Source organism: Phaenicophaeus curvirostris, chromosome 1 (genome assembly GCF_032191515.1).
Source record: "Phaenicophaeus curvirostris isolate KB17595 chromosome 1, BPBGC_Pcur_1.0, whole genome shotgun sequence".
Lineage (NCBI taxonomy): Eukaryota > Metazoa > Chordata > Aves > Cuculiformes > Cuculidae > Phaenicophaeus > Phaenicophaeus curvirostris.
In genome coordinates, this window is record NC_091392.1 from 94,100,046 (window position 1) to 94,119,264 (window position 19,219).

The 19,219-nt window shown below is 45.7% G+C and overlaps 1 long non-coding RNA gene across 1 annotated transcript in view; it reads left to right on the forward strand.

Annotated features, from left to right (window-relative positions):
• Positions 1–19,219, forward strand: part of LOC138726823 (uncharacterized) — a 441,180-nt gene that overhangs the window by 385,132 nt on the left and 36,829 nt on the right. The window lies entirely within an intron of this gene.

The following is a 19,219-nucleotide window of genomic DNA, read 5'->3' on the forward strand; positions in this document are numbered from 1 at the left end:
TGTGCAATCCTAGATCTTGTAAGATGTGGGACAGGTGAGAAACGTGATTGCAGACCTAGGACTCAGGGTGTTGGCAGGTATCAGCACAGTTCGCAGTGTAATTGTGCTTACTTGTAGAGGGGAAAACAAATTAGCCTATGGTTTAAATACAGGACATCTGTATTTAAAAGCCCTTTGATTCACTGAGTCCAGTATATCATTGGCACCAAGTCCTCTTGCCAGAGGGAGGTTGAGGGTTGCTCCAGCAGGAGGTTCCATTGCTGTGCTGCTTGTCCAGAGCATTTGCTATTTGTTGATCTTCTGAAATTCTGCATTTGTAACTTACCACTGCCTCTAGAGATGGCCACAGATTGGTATATCAGTTGCAATTCTAGTATAGTGATACTTTATACAATAACATTGTCCACTGACATCTGCAGCAGCCCCTCTGTAGATATAAGACAGTGAAATAGTCAGCAGTTCCTGGGTACCTCCAGGATTGCTTCCTTGGCAGGGCTGAGTGCAATGCACTGCCTGCTTCGGAGGGAGGGCAGGGTGTGGGGATTACCGTGGTAGCACTGGCAAGCCTGGGGCGGACTGTTGTTGTGCTCAGTGCTGCAGGAACACACAGGGAAAAGGCCACGTCCTTACGTCACTGACCACTTCACTTGGGCCAGGCTCTGGGAGCAGCCAAAATCAAGGGTGCTCATACATAGTCCTTGTAAAATTGAAGCAGAATTTTACTCAGTTGTGTCCATACAGACACAGCAAGAGGATCCATTCGGACTTCTATGGCTTTCATGCAAAACTTGCCTGGAATTCAACATGTTTGCTGCCACGAGCTCTTGACAGCTGCACTACTCACGCAGTGTGCACGTGCAGTTGGTTATTTATAAATGAGGGAGGGGAAATGAGTCTATTTTTCACAGACTTCTGTATCTACCAGATGGCAAAATATACCTGGATATACCTTGGTTGCCAGGAGGTTAGAACAATAATCTCCAGGTTATCTGTAGGACTTTGTCCTTATTTTAGCATTTTCAAATAGATGCGGTTTTTAAATCACTGATTTGTGAGTGCTGCATACAGGATCAGTGTTTCATGTGTGAGAACCATGAAAACACCATAATGCATGAGAATCAATATAAAAGCAGTAGATTCGTGTTCACAGACTGTTAATCTGCAGCTGATTTTAAAAACAAAAAAAAAGACAAAAAATAAATGTGCTGTTGCACCTTGACAAAGCAATTCTATAATTGGCATCCAAGGATTGCCAGCAGGGATTTAAAAGCATCCTTAATAATTAAATAGAAGTTCCTGGGTTTTTAGACCATTCAGAAAATACTCCATGTTCTTTGCATGATGAGTAAGTCTTTACTACTTTTATCTAATAAAGCCACAAATGCAGTTAGTTTAACACATCTTGAATAAATAGAAAACTATGGATGTTGGTTTTTAGACACCACACGTTGCCTCAGACCTAGATGGGAGCCCCTTGGCAGCATCAAGCTGTTACACTTGCCAGTGCCTACAGGGGTTTGTGGTGGCACATCTGGAACGTGCAGCTGCCTTCAGCTTCAAACCACTGTCCTGTAAATCTTAGCCACTGGAAATAGATTGTCATCAAAATAGCCGCTATTTAAAAATCAGAACTGTTTGGGTTTTGTCATTTATGTCAAATCTACTGCTGAACTGAAAATGCTTTTTATTTCATAGAGACAAACGTCTTCACTGTGTGGCTTTGTTCGTGTTGCTGGAAGTTGGGAATGTCATACTTCGCTTACAAATTTATCACTTCCTTTTCGATCATCTTGCCTTTCCTCTCCTCTCTTTTCTTGAGCGGCTAGAAGCTTGATGGACATCAGTAGCAAGGCATCCCACTGATTTTCCATAGGATGGGCAATGTCCCACACCTTCCCGAGCTACTGCACAACTCTGAAAAACCCAGAGAGAGTATTTTTTTAATGAATGTTATTTTCACATCAATTTTCCCCCAACTGTGGCTGTGCATCAAACGCAGCTTCTGCAAACATATAGACACAAGCAGGTGGGATCCTCCAGGGAAGCAGGTAGAGCAGGAAAACTGGGCTCTCTAGGCCCTTCCTGCACCCTGGCGTTCTGGAGGAAAGCCCAAGCAGGGCCAGTGTTGGGTACTCAGCAAGATTTTAAGATAAGAGAAATTATTTCCTTCTCCTAACCATTCATTATTGAGAATAGTTTCATAGTTTATGAGTTTTAGTGTATGGCTTGCAATAGCAACTAAGATACCTTGAAGTCACATGTTTTCTTGAAAAGCAAACCAACCCCCCCTTCAGCGCTGCGTATTAGACCTACAATGTTTGCATTAACACATCCTAAGCTTCAACTTACAAAATAAAACTCTTAACGCATTCCTAAATTTCTTTCTTAAAGGGGAAAAATGACCCCAGATAATTGGATTTCTTTTATCTGTAATTATGGAAGAAACCTTCTTATCAAATAAATGTAATACTGTCGTTTCCACTTACCTCACCTGTGTAGCCTCACCTAAGCCAGCAGGTAGAGGAAGCCTGCAGAATCAGGACCACATTTACATGAAGCATCATTGCTTTTCCTCCAGAGCCGGCATCCTGGCTGTTGGGAAGCACAGCGCTGCAGCCCCACTGCATCCAAACAGATCGGATGGGGATGCCAGCTGAAGGGTGCGGACAGACCCTCTCAGTGCCCACTGCAGAAAGCTGCAGTAGGAGTTGCATCTGCAGGATTCATGAATCAAAGTAAAGGCTGGTGCTCTGCATGTCTTGTCAGTCAGTAAAATGTTGCATTTAGTTTCTGTATCTTTCACCTCCTTCCATTTAGCCATCGTAGGGACTTGGCATGACAAAGAACGTGTCCAGTGAGCTGTTCCTCATGGCTCTGAGGTGTTATGGTTAGAGATTTCATCCTGGCTGTAGCAGCACTGGGTATTTGCTGTTGTAATCTCTGGCTATCTTCTTGAAATACTGTGGTGGTGGTTGTCTCAAGGCCCTGTGTACACGGAGTTATTTCTGATGTAAAGATTTTTATCTTCATATTATTGTTACCAGGCACTGATGTCATCAAGAAACATGAAATTGGGGACGGTGCCACAAACTTTCATAATTAAATATGTCTGCAGATGGTCTTTTCTTTACCCACCTGAAATGTATAAATTGAGGGAGAAAAAAAATCAAGGTGCAGACAAGCCTATGGGAAAATGCGTCGAGTTCTGCATTTTCCACTTGTGTGTCTGTGGTGAGGGCAGGTTAGCGAGCTGCTAAAATAACCGTTCACTGCAGAAAGAGTAAACCAATGGATTCCCCTGGCCAGCCGTAGGTGAGCATGGCAGACCGGTACTGCTGCTACTGCTGTTTATCCACTTCCTTTCATTCTTTGTAAATTAATTGCTGTTAATGTTGTATTAATTGCATACTGTAAGCCAACTGATAGGAGCTCAGTGTGTGAGGTCAGCTTTGGGCAATCGTATTATGTTAAATGCCATGTCACAGTTGCGCGGTAGCATTGGTATTTCCTAATGATGTCTCATCATCGACCATGGCAGCTTTTGAAATGTTACGATGAACATTTCTCTGCATTCTTCTTGGTTTGCTGCTCCCCAGCTGTTGGGTTTTTTTCAGTGGGATTGTAAAAGTAGACAGGCTTTTGGTGGTTTGTGAGGAAGATGTAAGCTGACTCTTAGCAGGATGTCTGAAGAGCTTGGGTGTGTTCCTGGACAAAGACCAAGCCAAGGCAGAAAACTGAGCAGCCAGGCAGGATATTAAATGCATCCTGGGTCATGTCAGGATGAGATCTTGGCTGTATTTACTTGGCACAGAGTCACAGGGCCAAAAGGGACTTGGAGATGGCAGCAGAGACTTTCTCTGCTCTAAGGCAGGTTAAGCCATACTTAGCACATACATGACAGGTGGATGTTGAACCTGTCCCTGGAAGCCTTTAATAGTGGACACTCAACCATTTCCCCATACTGTTTTCTCTAGTGCTTGACTGTCCTTAAATTTTGAGGGTGGTTTATTCCCCCAGTGCCTAAGTACAAAATTTTAGGGTTTTGGAGACAAAGACGATGTCCTGAAAAGATGTTAGATAGAGAAGCATATTAGCTGGTTTTATGAATTCAGACTTAGAAATAATGATCAGATAAAGCCGGAGATGAGATTTTCAAGGAACACCAGCCCTATCTTATTGCTAGCCACAGGACTCCTCCATGCCTTTGCAAATCTCTTCCTTTGAATGGTGTGTCAGGTTCACGGTTAATAGCCATACCAGAGAGGTTCAAAGTGACCTTTCTTCTCTTGCTGCATTTTCTATCTAGCAGTTGCCTTTAGTCTTTTTTTTTTTTTTCCAGAGTTCTGACATTAAAAAACAGGGAAAGAAAAAAACTCAAAACAGCTCAGCTTGCCAGCTTTTTCTTCAGTATCTTTTTCAGACACTACGAGTTCATCATTAAAGCCATATTGCTTTTTGGAGGAAACCAAAGGAGAATAACATCCATTTCATTAGGTGGTGCTTGTGCCACCCCTGCCAAGTGGCTGCTGAGCTGGCAGGCACCAGAGCCTGCTCTCGCTCTGTGGCTACCCTCTCTCAGCTGCCTCCAGGCTTGGAAACAGGCATTTTCCTGGCTGTCCTCTGGTGCGATGCTGCTTGGCAAAGCATCTCACAGCAAGGTCCCTGCCTGGTGTCTGATCCAGACTTTCCCTAGGAGATGTGGGAAAAGCTGCCCATGATGGTGTTGGCAGCACAGGGACCAGGACATCCATGGGTCTCCGCTTTGGGACAGGGACCCATGGCTGTGCCTGTGATGCTCTCTCCAACTCCAAAAGCAGGACTAATGGAATAATTTTCAAACAGGAGACTAATGGAGCAAGTCCAGTGTGTTAGCAAGAGCAGTGCACTCCCCTGTTGACAGTGCACTAATTTACCTGGAGAGATGCCATGCTTTGCTGAGGATTCGCATGGGGACAGACCACGCTTTCCCCCATGCAGAATACCCGATACTGTTAGCAGGCACCCAACGGGAAGCAAAAGGGAGAGCACATCCATCAAGCAAGGGAGGTTATTGCCTTCATTTTCTGCCCATGCCAGGTTGTTGGGGAGCTCCCTGCCTGTGTTCCTGGTCACTGCGTGTGGCACCAGGGCAGGGGTTTGCTGCGCTTAGCAGAATGTTGTAGGCTTACAGGAATGCATCAGCAAACTTTTTCTGCACTAATGGTCCAGGCATCAGGCAAAGATCACCCTGTCTGTGCCAGCGTGCTTCTCCATGTGGTGGTACGGACCCCGGAACAGACACCCAGAGAGGCATAATGAAGGAAGACAGGGACTGGGTGTTGTATCAAAGAGCTAAAGTAAGTGAAAGCGTACAAAGCAGAGGCCCTAGTAACATTGGCCAGGTGCTTGCTCAGGTGATGCCCAGTTTTGAGTGTGTGTATGACAAGGAGCGTAAATGGGTGAGGACCCCAAGTCTATTTCATTCCACTAAGAGGTTTTGACAAACACCAGTGTGACTGCAGACTGACCAGATTCTAACCTTTTTAAGGGTAGTATCACCACAGACAACCTGCTGCAGTAGTTGGCAATCTCAGAGTGTTGAGAGGAAAAGCGTTTAATGGCTAAAAAGGAATCGGATAAAACAGAGCAGTTCAGAGAATGCAATTTCCTCAACAACCTTGTGAGTGGGTGAAATGGCACTTTTATAAAAAGGGAAACGATGTGTGTGGAAGGGATGAGCTGATTTTTCCCAAGCCCAGTAATCACCCTGGCAAGGATGGCTTAGCGCTAAGAATTTTTGGCTTCTATTTTTGGTTTCCCACACAGACTATGAAATAAGGTGGATGCCTATCAAAGTGCACTTCAGTTGCAAATGAACCAATATGTTCAGCAGTTCCCGGCTTTCATGATCAATATAATCTTCAGCAATGCCTGCAGAAGGAGAAGTGTTTTCCTCCGTGTTTCACAGTTTCTCTCCTGCACTGATAGACTTTTAACCTCCCATGCTCCCACTGATTTCAACGCTCCTGCTTAGCTCTAGCAACCCTACCCAAGACAAGAAAAACTGGTTGTGGTGGAGTCAAAAGCAGCAGAAAAGGTGGCACTTAGCAGCAGATCAGCTGGAGTATGACTTCCAAATTACACCCTTTTCCTCGGCTGCCAAGAAAACCACAAGAGCAGCCAGTATAGGTGTATCTTTCTTCAGCTGGTTTTATATCCAGTGTAAATACTTATCTCTTAAAATTTGTCTCTTTTTTTTCCTTCCCAATGCTTTTCTCAGCTGTTGAGCATCAGCGTGTCCTTTGAGTCCTGTAGAGCTGAGCAGGAATTACTAACAGAACTGAAAAATAACACTAGTCCTATGACCACTGCAAGCACAAAATTCTTACCAAAATACAAAAAAATCCCAGGAGCATTTCCCTTCTGCTGTACTTGTATGTCCGTCTGCATAACATGGAGGGTAAAAGAAGGTCCAGATAGATAAATAAGATGTGGTGATGCAGGAACTGAAGTGACTGGGTTTTAGACATTATCTTTGCGCAGTGGCTTTCCCAATATAAGCAGAAGAATTTACATCGTACAGGACATCTTCTGTCTTTTGTGTGTGCCTCTCTTCTTATGGTACTAGCCTGCATGCTCCAGTTAGATACCGGCATGAGAAAGAGAAGGATACCTGCTACTTGGACAGCTATAATTGCTTCTAAAGTCCCTGTAAAATATCAATCAGGAATTTTCTAGCTTTACTGTTTTGTAATCAAAGATACAGAGGGTGATGCTGAATTCAGTAAGGATGTGTTTGCCAGGCAGCATGCTAATGACAGGTATGCTTTTAAACAGAACCCATCCTTCGTTCTGTAATACTGCAAATAGATCTTGTTCCATCCAGGCATCCTTCTCTAAAAATACCCAGGTTTTAGCAACCCTATCAAAATGCCAGGTTTACTATGGGAAGCAGTTTATTTATTGCCACGCATTTCTTAATGCTTGTTTTCTGCTATACTCAAAGATCGCTTCTGTTGAGGGTGCGTCAGGTGTTGGTGCTGGTACTGGCAGTCGTTTCAGCCCAGTGTCCTGTGCCCAGCCAGGGGTCCCGGGGAAGCGGAGCAGTTCCCTGTGCTGGTGGGACTGTGACAAGTCACGTGGTCCAGATCCTGGCTTGGCAGCTCACAAGGAAATGTTGCAGGCTGGGGTTACCTAGGCACATGTGAAAATGGAGCCAAAGCCAGAAAACATCCTTCCTGCCCCCATGGCCATCTCTCTTCACTGGGTTTTCTCCCCAAGTGGGAGATCCCAGTGCTTGTGCTGCTATGATTCGAGTCTTTCCTGGATCTGAGCCACTTACTTCATGCAAACCTGGCTCCTCACCACCGTGGTGGTACCTGAAGTAGAGCGACTGTGTATCAGGGCTTCTTCACTGGTTTGGGAGGAGGCTTCTAGAAACCCTCTTGGCAAGGAATGTGTTAAGTGATGTCTGTGTCCCGAACAAAAGTGATGTAGCACTCCAGGATCAGCAAAGCCTGGGGAGGGTTGGGCCGAGAGCAAAATGGCATCACTTACAAAAGGGGCCTTGTCCGTGTTTCCTTGTCCGTGTTTTTAACAGAAAGTCCCATTGGAAGAGTTGACGCCCATCTGCATGCGCCTGCTCCCCCTTTGCCTCTGCAAGTGGACCCTGAGATGCAAACAGGGAACAGACTGGAAATGGATGGTGCAAACGGCGCCTTTGGTCTCACCAGGTCCTAATGTTGTCCACAGAAAACATCTCTCCCTTCCCCATCCTCTCCTTGGTGGCTTGGGTTTGGCTCTCAGGCAGCAGCGATGGGCAGTGCTCTGCTGCCTGCTCGCCTGCTGTGGGGAGCGCAAGACTGACATCGCCCAGCTGGAAATCCAGTCAAAAATGCGTTAAAAGCATGTCCTCAAATACACGGTTTTAATTTTAATAAGTCATATTTAGTAGCTCTCAGGACACTGGCTGTGGGAAAGGGAAGGTTTATGCCTTAAAAATAAAATAGGATGGATGGATGCCTCGTGAAGGACTCCTGAGAGTCCTTATGTGTGGGGCGAGAAGCATCACAGCTTTCTTAGAGAGAGGAGCTCTTGCAATGTTGTTTGAACAACGTGGTGGAGGTTGGCAGGGGAAGCACTTTGACTGTGAAATATTCTTTTAGATTAAGCAACAAAATTCTGCATGCACATACAGACTAGACCTTCATAGCGCGGCCAGGCTTTGACAGTGTACTGCAGCATTATTGCTATTTATAATCAACAATTACTAACACTATAATCCAGTAAACTTAGTGGTAGCAATTACAGCAACATAAATAGCAATCCAGATGACTAAAGGCATTGCTGTCAATGCAGACGGCAGCTATAACATTAGAAAAAAACTGGAGGGAAGATATCGGGAGTTGATATGCAAGCTTGGGTCTGCTAGTCTTTTATATACCATTTTTAATATACTTCCTGAGACAAAGCTTTGGAAAGGTACACTGCCTCTTTAAAATTAGTCTAGGAACTACAGGTAGTTCACATTATTTTTAAAATAATAAATCTATATATATCTGTATTAAAATATATATGTATACATAAGTTGGCTAGCCTGCCTTGTGGAAAGGCTGCAGCTAAACTAAGTCTGAGCTAATATTGTATTTACCTTGGTCTTCTGGTTTGTAGATAGCCCTTCCTTATTAGATGAGGTTCTGTTCTTGCTCCACAGAAGGTGCCTGTGTATATAACTCCTTTGTATTGCTTTCTGCAGAGTCCCTTATATATTTCTTACTACTAATGCTGTGTAGAAAAGGAAATCCAGAGATTTTACTACTGATAATTATCCATATAATGGCCATTAGCAAAATAAAGATTTAGTTGTTTGGGAAACAGATTATTTATATTGTGTATGGTTTATTGCCTGATAACTTGTTTGGTGACTGGATATTCTTTTCCTTCTTCTAGTCCTTTTCTGCTTTTTCCAGCTATGGTGTTTACTCCTCACTTTGATTATCTAGCAGGCAATAAAGTATATTGTATGTTTTGAAGCCAAGCAGTGTGCTTCTTAATTGTCCATTAAGGGGGAGTTGGTGGAAGCCAAGCGGTGGCATTTCGGCTGCTCCCTGGCAGGAGGACAGCTCTCCAGCTGCTGCTGGTGCCTCTCATGCAGCTTTTGATCAAGGCAGGGCCCAGGCAAGCACCCAAGACAAAAACCTGGTATTTCCTACTGAAAAGGAAGGAGCTGCAGCCAGGAGCAGTTATAGCTTTGCTTCCTAGCCGGCCCTAAGGACGTGAGGAGACTGTGTGGACACAGGGGAATTACTGCATGTCTTCTAATCCCACAGACCAACTGTTTTTACTTCTCCAGCATGGACAGCAGTGGCAGTGGCAGGTACCATCCCTGTCCCTGTCATCTTCTGCATCTCTCAACAGGCTGGTGCCCCGGCCCTGCTGGGTTTTCACTCCAAGGTATGGAGATCGGCAGAGCTTGGCACACATGCCAGGCTCAGGTCCACAGCCTGGCAAGGGATGGCAGGGGCACTCTGTGCTTTGCCACACGTGAGGTGATGCACTATCAGTAGCTACGCACCCAGGCAGCGTGCGCTGAAACTCTGCTCCTGGGAACATGCTCATGCATCTGTCAAACTGCCTGAACTTACCTGCTCTAGTTGCTTGGATTTTTATTGCTTTGTTTCGTTTTGTTTTATTTTGTTTTAAATGGGGAATCCAGTTCTGCATGGCAATTCTCCTTCCCGACATCTGTTGCATTTTTATCTGTTTCAAAGCTTTCACTCCCAGAAGCAGCTAGTGGGGGCATGCCAGGTGCTGCATTTGCAGGAGTGCATCCCCTGCCTCGTTGTTCCCTTCCTTTTTGTGAGCTGTTGCTCTCTGAGGTCATCTGTCACCTCCCAGATGGGACACACAGCATCATCCCTGTGCTTTGACACCCTCTCAGCAGGACACAGCAGCCTCAGTGCAGCACGGAGAGTCACTCACCTGACAGAGCCAGTTCTTCACCAGGACATGAGTGCGTGGTCCTGCTCCAGTGCAGCAGCTCAGCGGCATGGGATGTAGGAGGGCAAAGCCACTTCCCACTAGATCTTGTAAGAAACAAACAACTTTGGTGTCTGGGGAGCTGAAGCTGCTAAAAACCCTACCCTTCTTCAGTCAATGGGATTTTCTGGTGTTTATTTTTCCCCGTTCCACCCCAAAGCAAAAACTGAAATGGTAGCACTGCCTGTGCAGCAAAGCTTCCCAAAAAGCCATGAAAGCTCTCATTTGTAATTCAAACACAAATTTTCTGCTTAAGTGCTGATGTTCATCTATTTTGATAGGTTTTTGGGGGACAAATGTGTGTGTATTGCATGTATTGCATGCATGTGTATTGCATGTGCATGTATTGCACACATTTAGTCCGTATGCCCAAGCACTGCTCTGGTACCTGGACAGCAAGATAGGGGGTTTTTGCTGGCATGGGGGTTGGGACAAGGTCGGGGGGAAGGTGGAGGCAGACACAGGCTGGTGCACACAGGAGCTCCCAGCCCCAGTACCCATCAAGGCAGCTGCAGAGGAGCCCATAGAGCAAGGAGCTACTGCCCTCTAAGAAAGGATGGAACACTCTGGATGGAGGTGAAAAGGGACCCTAAAGGTGGCCTTGCCTTTGCACAGCAAAGCTGGGCCCCATAGTGAGGGTTGTCCCACAGCTGCTAGCAAGGGGACAGAGGAGCTCCTCATCAGTGGAGCATGCAGGGGTGAGGGAGGCACCTCTTCATTTCACATGGGCATAATCAGAGGTCTCAGCAAGACAAAAAAATTTTTCTTCTGCTCATTTCCACCTCTTAATGTGAAAAAAAAAGTGCTTTTTCACGTTAATAAATTATGTGCAGGATTCTTCAGTTTGCTTTGACGTCAACACAGAAGACAAACCAGAGACTCTCATCTAGGAATTGCCTGGCTGCTTCATGTTGCTGTGCTTGCTGCACCAGGGACAGGGTGAGGGAAGACAGAAAAGCTGATTCCCCTTTCTAAGCAGTGGTGCTTCTCCCTTGGACCCAAAACACGACTCTTGCATCCTCTGGCACCTGTGGCAAGATAAGGCCTTATTTGCACATCCCACCTGGAGAAATTAGTTGGTAACGTAGGCAGCAGCAAATCTGGTGCCTCTGAGTGGGTACAATAGCCCACAGCTTCTATATTCAGCAACTAGTGAGTGCTGGAATAAAAATCTCAGTTATGAAGCATATTTTGTATGCATGTGTCTATATAATTTTTCCTTTTGAAAATTGCTTATTATGGTGTATTTATGATTGACAGGATTTCTTTTTTTTCCATAGCGCAAATTGGATCTGACGCAGGCTTTTTTTGCCAGCATGAATTAGATTTAAGAAAAGAAGGGTTGCTGCAGGTACTTAGGGAGCTTAATGTTTTCCTCTCCAGATTAATCCATCTGGCAGTCACAGAGAGCATTTGTACAAATAAAATGAATCTTGTGTTCGTGCTGGGTCTTGTGTCCTCAGAGGAATCCCTGGGCAGCAGATGGTCCCAGGTTTGCGGAGGGAAGGTTTGGGTGTGCTCCAAGCTCCTCCAGAAGCTGTGGTTTGGCAAAGTCTGGCTGTTCAGCCACAGATTGATGCATTTTTGAGATTTAAGTGTTTCACCATTTGGTGCACACCTTGAGCCGGCTTGCTGAAGTGAAGGAATTGACCACTGTGAACTAAGGGCCGCTTCCAATCTGATTTGAAGTCCAACAAAATTCTGTGCAGACCAGTTGCTTGTCTGTACTAACCCTGTGAATCTGTATTGGTTATCAGGACATGCATCTGGCAGAATTATGGGGAGGTATCTGTAGTTAAACCAATTAGCTTAGGGGGAAAAAACAGACACTGTTTCAGCCTCCTAGTGCTGGGGTTCAGCTGTGTGAGTGCCATCACAGCTTATGACTTTCATAGAATCATAGAATAACCAGGTTGGAAGAGACCCATCGGATCATCGAGTCCAACCATTCCTATCAAACACTAAACCATGCCCCTTAGCACCTCGTCCACCCGTGCCTTAAACACCTCCAGGGACGGTGACTCAACCACCTCCCTGGGCAGCCTCTGCCAGTGCCCGATGACCATTTCCATGAAATATTTTTTCCTAATGTCCATGAAATATTTTTTCCTAATGTCCAGCCTAAACCTCCCCTGGCGGAGCTTGAGGCCATTCCCTCTTGTCCTGTCCCCTGTAACTTGGGAGAAGACGCCAGCTCCCTCCTCTCCACAACCTCCTTTCATGTAGTTACAGAGAGCAATGAAGTCTCCCCTCAGCCTCCTCTTCTCCAGACTAAACAACCCCAGCTCTTTCAAGCGTTCCTCATAAGGCCTGCTGCACATGGGCTGAGTTGCACAAGACCCTTGAACTGCATCCCTGCACCCAGGTCTGATTTCCAATCCATGGCCATGCTGGCCAGCCCCCCCCAACCTTTGAGCAGCAAAAAACATCAGCAGCGGTTGGTGGTGAAATGCTTGCCCCAACCATATTTCTCCTCCCTGGTAGAAGGTCACTATTGGCACCAGTGATTCACTTTCTCTTTAATGTTTATGGAAATACCTGCTGCTGAGCTGGAAACACCAGCACCCAGGTTCCCAAGGCAAATCCCTGAAAACCTATTCCTTCTGGTGGGCAATGCAGGGAGGAGCACACCTCGTAATGCAGCCCATCTCCATCCACCGCCCTGGCACCACCAGGACTTTTTGGAGACTGTCTGCAAGAGGACGACAGGGTAGCCCATGAGCCTGACATGCAAGTATTACCTTGCACTGAATTTGTCCTGCAAAAAGTGAACAGCTTCCTTGTCATCTGATAACTGAAGGGTTGTGGGTCACTGAGCAACGGCAATAACCTCTGATTTAGAAATTAAGTTGAAAAAAAAGCAAAGCTAGTAGGCATTGCAAGAAATTCTTCAGGGCAGAAATTCTCCTCCCCCTTACTGCATCTCATCACCTTCCTGTCGTTCATTCAGATAGATTTGAGAGCACGCTTGGGCTGGCACTTAATTGCTTAAGGACCTGAGTCTTTAATTAGATGTCTGATATTGCAAGGCAGGGAGATGAATCCTAAGTGGCAGCGGCACTCATGGATGTAAAACCTTAACCGAAGTGATTCGCCTTTCCTGTTCTTAATTTCTCCCTAGCTAAATAAAAATGGATTTTTTTCCCACTAATATGTCTCACTGCTTAGTTTTTCTTGAGCTTTCTATGTTACAAATAATTGATATCTGCTCTGCTTTTTTTCTGATGGCACGCCATGGGATTTAAAGTACCATAGGCAATTAGGAAAGGAGATTTGCCTGCAGACTTCCAGCGGTTCCTTTTTATTCAGATAGAAATCGGGAAGGGGAAACCAAATGCAAATATGCTTTTAGAAGGGAAATCTCTACCTGTACCAGTCAGGGAAGAGGGTTTTTATCCCAGGGTCTCCAGCAGTTCCGAGCAGCAGGAGGTGCGGAGGGCTCCACAAGTGTCCTATTGTGCTTTCGGTGACTGAGTGCGATTCAGCTCTCAGGGCATGTAACGAAGAGGCATGTAAGGCAAACACTGGGTGCAGAGCACAAGAAAGCAAATCTGGCAGCTGGGCTTCTGTTTATAGAATTTTCCCCCCTCTATTGCAGAAGAAAGAAGCAGCTCTGTGTAAGCTGAGTTGCTCGGGTTTGAAGCTGTGTGAAAATCTTCTGTTTCTGAGTCATTTGTCATGACAAACACTTAACTCCTCCTCTGCGGAGTGGTGGTCAGGAAGGGTTGCCACTGAAGACCTCAAAGGCTGGTGTTCCATAAAAGTCAACGCAGGCAGGCTCCTATGACACAGGCACATCGCTGCAGGGCTGTGTGAGCCCCGTGAGGCAGCGAAGAGCTAAGATAGAGGATGTCACCAGGGCTGAAAGAAAAGAGAGGTGTCAGAGTCACTTGGAAGCGTGTTCTTCTAAAATAAGCTTTCCAAAACAGCTATGAGCTGGGAAGCAAAGCAAGGAGAGATCTGCAGTGACCCACCACAGCCTTTTTCAGCATTAGTAATAAAGCATCCATTGTCAGAGGCAAACCTTGATTGACATGGGCTTGGTTATTTCATGTATGTTTCAATGTCTGACAATGTATTGCTGGTCACTTCATTATCTACTGGGTCTTTTCAACAGATGCCAGTAAGGTTGATGGCAAGTTTGATATAAAAGCTATGGCCACCTGGCAGAAAGGCAACACACCGGGCAGCTTCTGGAAAGGATTTAGTTTTCCCCAGGTTTACTCATTCATTTTGTTGCTGGGAGGGCTGCTCTCACTGCCGTGCCCTAAATGTGCTTGCAGCCAGTGGAGTTTCACTACACAAGAAACTGGCCTGGCCTGGCCCCTGGTTTTAGTTTCTAAATCTCTGAATTATTTGTATATAATCTCTGCATTGAGTGACAGCCAGTAAAAATCTTTTCTAAAAAATGGATCCTTTAAAATCTAATGGAAAACAGTCATATGCAATATAATTATTCCCTTGTTTTGCATGCTCCTGAAAATAAAAGGGGTATATTCATAACATACGGACTTCTAGGGCAAATTTTAGTTGCTAGAAAGCTACGGATAATCAGTATACTTGATTCATCCTTTGGGAGCTGGAGTATGGTTAATTCATCACTACAGCTTTAGCTAGGTGTTTAATGTCCTTTTTCTTTTCTGTTTTTCCCCAGCTGGCTGGATATCTAGTTCCTTTGATTTTAATGGGAATTAGGAGGGCTTATCCTACTGACACACTTGAAAAAGATCTCAGTTTTAATCTTTTCCTTAAGCCTGCAGAGCACAAGCACACAAAGACTTGCAGTTCGTGCCTGCCCCACTGCCACTGTCGCTCTAGTGCTGCCCTCCAGGGCACACAGCCACTACTGCCACCCGTTTCCAATGTGCTTTGCTTGATTCTCCTTCCAAAAGCACCGGGGCTGAGACAGCAGCTCTGGGAAAGCACTCATGATAAAGATGATTTAAAGATTAAATGTGGAGGGAGGAGGAGGTGCCCTGCAGCACAGCGGGGGAAATCTGCACAGGGGTAAAGAGCAGGAGAAGGGAAGGGGAAAGGAGGGGAAGTAGTCCTGCTGGAAAGTTTATGTCTTCAAAGGCAATGGGTGTGAATCCCCAAGCCTGCAGTGTGTCACCACCTCCCTGCTGGCCCCCAGCTCCACCATGTGTTTCCATTTTCTGGGTGTTGTTTATTGATGTTACCAAAGCTTGTCAACATGTAGAGTGGGACCAATCTCCTGATCAAGCCACTGAATAGAAGAATACGAAAGACAATGCTGCTTGCTTTTCCTTGCTTTCTAGCTGATACCTTTGCCCCACATTTTTCTCCTAGTCCTGGTCAGTGAAGGTCTGTGAGTACCTTGATGGAAAGCTCTTCTGCTTTGCTACACTACACAAGTTTAGTATCAGTCATATGGGTTGATGAACCTTATTTGTTTGCTACATGGAGCAGCAAATACATTCATGGTCTTGCCAGAAAAACTGAAATAAAACCCAGCAGGTTCTATTAATACAGTTACTGTGTTACTGAAATTCATAACCTAAATTATCTGATTAGTAGTAATTTTTTGTTATTTTACCCTTTCCATGTGTTGGTATGTCCCGAGCTCTACATTCCCATCTCTTTGCTGGGAGAAGGACACCAATGGCTGGATTTATTCTTCCTTGCTTAAGAGCCCATGTGAGGCTACTTTTCAGACATTTTGAGCAATCTGATCGAGCAGTCTTTCCTTTTTTTTATCTTTAATTACTTGCAGGTGTAGTCACATTACACTCACTTGAGTGGTAAAGGTCTGACAAACCCTCACTATTATTTCCTTGCACAAAGCAAAGATAAAGCTAAAAGCGTGCTAAGCACCACTCAGGCAATTTGCTCTTATGGCAAAACAGAAGCTGAAATAGGTCCAAGACTGCCCAAAACAAGCTTGTCCAGGGCATTGGGCCTTGTGGCACTGAGCTGCACCCACTTGTGGTGCATCTTGTTGCAGGGGTTTACTCTGGGGCCTTGGCTCTGTCTCTGCAGTCAGCTCCCCCTCCTCAAAATGTTTGACTTTGAGAGTGCCTCCAACAGCTCCTCTTTGCACAGCAATGTGTTTCCCAACAGATACTTGACTTTGAGGCAGCTTTTTCTTTTATATTATTATTTTTCCTTTTTATAAAAAGCCACTGACGGTAGATCACCTCCCATTACCAGGAGCAGTAAATCATCCAACCTGTCTAACTCACCAAACTTTTACCAAGTAGAGCCAGTCATTGCTCTCTACAACTACCTGAAAGGAGGTTGTAGAGAGGAGGGTGCTGGCCTCTTTTCCCAAGTGACAGGGGACAGGACAAGAGGGAATGGCCTCAAGCTCCGCCAGGGGAGGTTTAGGCTGGACATTAGGAAAAAATTCTTCACAGAAAGGGTCATTGGGCACTGGAACAGGCTGCCCAGGGAGGTGGTTGAGTCACCTTCCCTGGAGGTGTTTAAGCACGGGTGGATGAGGTGCTAAGGGGCATGGTTTAGTGTTTGATAGGAATGGTTGGACTCGATGATCTGGTGGGTCTCTTCCAACCTTGTTATTCTATGATTCTAAATGGCTGCAAGCCTGGCGAGACGCTGGATATTGCTCTGGTCTTACTAGTGCTGTTCCAGCTCTTGGGAGCTGTTAAACTGGCACCACTCATTTTCAGGTAAACCTGTTTATTTCACTCTGATCTCTATTGCTCAGACTTCTTACAGCCAGTGATGTGATCCAAGGCTGAACCACTGCCTGAACAGGAAAAGACTTTGGCTGGTAAAGTCATAGCTCAGCTACAGTGCTTATGATGATGCAAATAATTACCAGCAGCGCTCTGGAGGAAGCTGAGCCACCAGTTGAGCCTCTCCCAAGTAAAGCACCCGAGGTGTAAGCACAGCATAAGGAGGTCAACCTCTTAGGCTCAGCTGTAGTTCCATCATTTTTTGACACTGCAGTCAAGATTTAGGGGTCATGCTTCCGAGAGCAGCATCAAACATAAGAGCTGAAAGTTCCCCTGAGTTGCAGGGAGAGGAGATTGCTATTGCAACAAGACTAAAATCAGTACAGAACCATTACAAATAATGCAACCCAATCCACAGATTTCTGATAATTTTCTTTATTTAGCAAATTCAATAGTTCTCAAACTGTCCAAAGGCCCAGTGTGCCCCAAGGTTATTGGTCTCCTGCAGACCCAGGCAAGCTCCGATGCTTTTCAAGTGGTACATACTTGGATGAGTTCACTTACCTTGTAGTTTCAGAGCTGCTTACGTCTATACAGGATACACTGATTAGGTGCTCTTTCAAGCTGAGCCACAAGGCACTGTTAAATCTATTTAGTATGCAACTGAAACATAAGCAAGCCCTGACTATTGTCCATATCAATAATTTTCAGGTTATTGTAGGCGAGCATGGTGGAACTGACCCAAAACACTCAGTGAGGGTGAGTTAATCCACCCAAACCCAAGGGCCCCTTGCAACCACCAAATCATGCCAAATTTTGTGGCATATAATTATTATATATTATAATAATATAATAATAGTAATATAATATAATATATATAATATGTATTATATATGTGGTATATAATAACCTGGTAGCTCTGGGCCAAGTGTGACCTGAATGTAAGCAAGCTCCAAGAGGGACATATGGGACCCTCCTTTGGACCATTTCCAGCCACACACACACTGGGGACATGCAATGTGTGTGCACAGGGATGGGTGGACATACACCTACCTAGATGTACATAAATCCACTGAAATTTCAATGCACAGTCAGCTGCTTTGTTCTAGTCCATTGCAGCAAATCACTTGCTAATGAGTAATTTGAAAAATTACTTACCCATGGCTGACCCTGTCATGCTGTTTTGCTTTCCTGGCTAGTGGGTAGGGAAAGGGACCTTGGGGAAAGCCTGCCTTGGCTCAGGTGCCTGTCCAGGAATGCTGCCAAGCTGCCAGAGCAGCTTCAACCACCTGTGGGTCCACAGGAGAGCAAGTGCAATTGGAAGTCCAACCTTCATACACCTCAGAGGTGCACGCCATGTACTGGTTTTTAAGTGCAGGCTGTGCTGCAGAAACACAAAGTCAAATCCACCTCTGTGCAGAGCCAGCTTTGAGCTGTGTTGAAGCCAAGGGCAAACACTGGTCCATGACAAAAAAGTGGCCTTTGACCCTGAGTCTCATGCCTCCACATGCTGTGATTCAGTGGCTGGTGTGCAACCAGGGAGCAAGGCTGGGGCTACGTGCCTCAGGTAACATGGCCTGAGCGAGAACAGTGGTGGTAACGTCTGTGCTAGGGCCACATCACTGCAGGGTCTTCAGCTGCAAATCTGGGCTCTCTTCCCCTTCTGTATCCACACAGCATTAGCACAAGCTGGGGCTCAAGCACTGCTAAGGCAATAAATGCAGAGGTCTTTGAAACGGCTGCCTTTCATAGAATCACAGAATCAGTAGGTTGGAAAAGACCTTTTGGGTTGAGTCCAACTATTCCTATCTGCCACTAAACCATGTCCCTGAGCACCTCATCCACCTGTCTTTTAAATACCTCCTGGGATGGTGACTCAACCACCTCCCTGGGCAGCCTCTGCCAGTGCCCAATGACCCTTTCCATGAAATATTTTTTCCTAATGTCCAGACTAAACCTCCCCTGGCAGAGCTTGAGGCCATTCCCTCTTGTCCTGTCCCCTGTCACTTGGGAGAAGAGGCCAGCACCCTCCTCTCTACAACCTCCTTTCCGGCAGTTATAGAGAGCAATGAGGTCTTTCCTCAGCCTCCTCTTCTCCAGGCTAAACAACCCCAGCTCTCTCAGCCGTTCCTCATAAGGCTTGTTCTCCAGCCCCTTCACCAGCTTCGTTGCTCTTCTCTGGACTCGCTCCAGAGCCTCAACATCCTTCTTGTGGTGAGGGGCCCAGAACTGAACACAGGATTCAAGGAGCGGTCTCACCAGTGCCGAGTACAGAGGGAGAATAACCTCCCTGGACCTGCTGGTCACACCGTTTCTGATACAAGCCAAGATGCCATTGGCCTTCTTGGCCACCTGGGCACACTGCTGGCTCATGTTCAATTGCTGTCAACCAACACCCCCAGGTCTTTCTCCTCCGGGCAGCTTTCCAGCCACTCTTCTCTAGTCTGTAGCACTGCATAGGGTTGTTGTGTCCCAAGTGCAGGAAAACTGCAGCCAATCTATTGCTATACAAAGAAAAATGTTAACTTTAACTGTTTTATGGT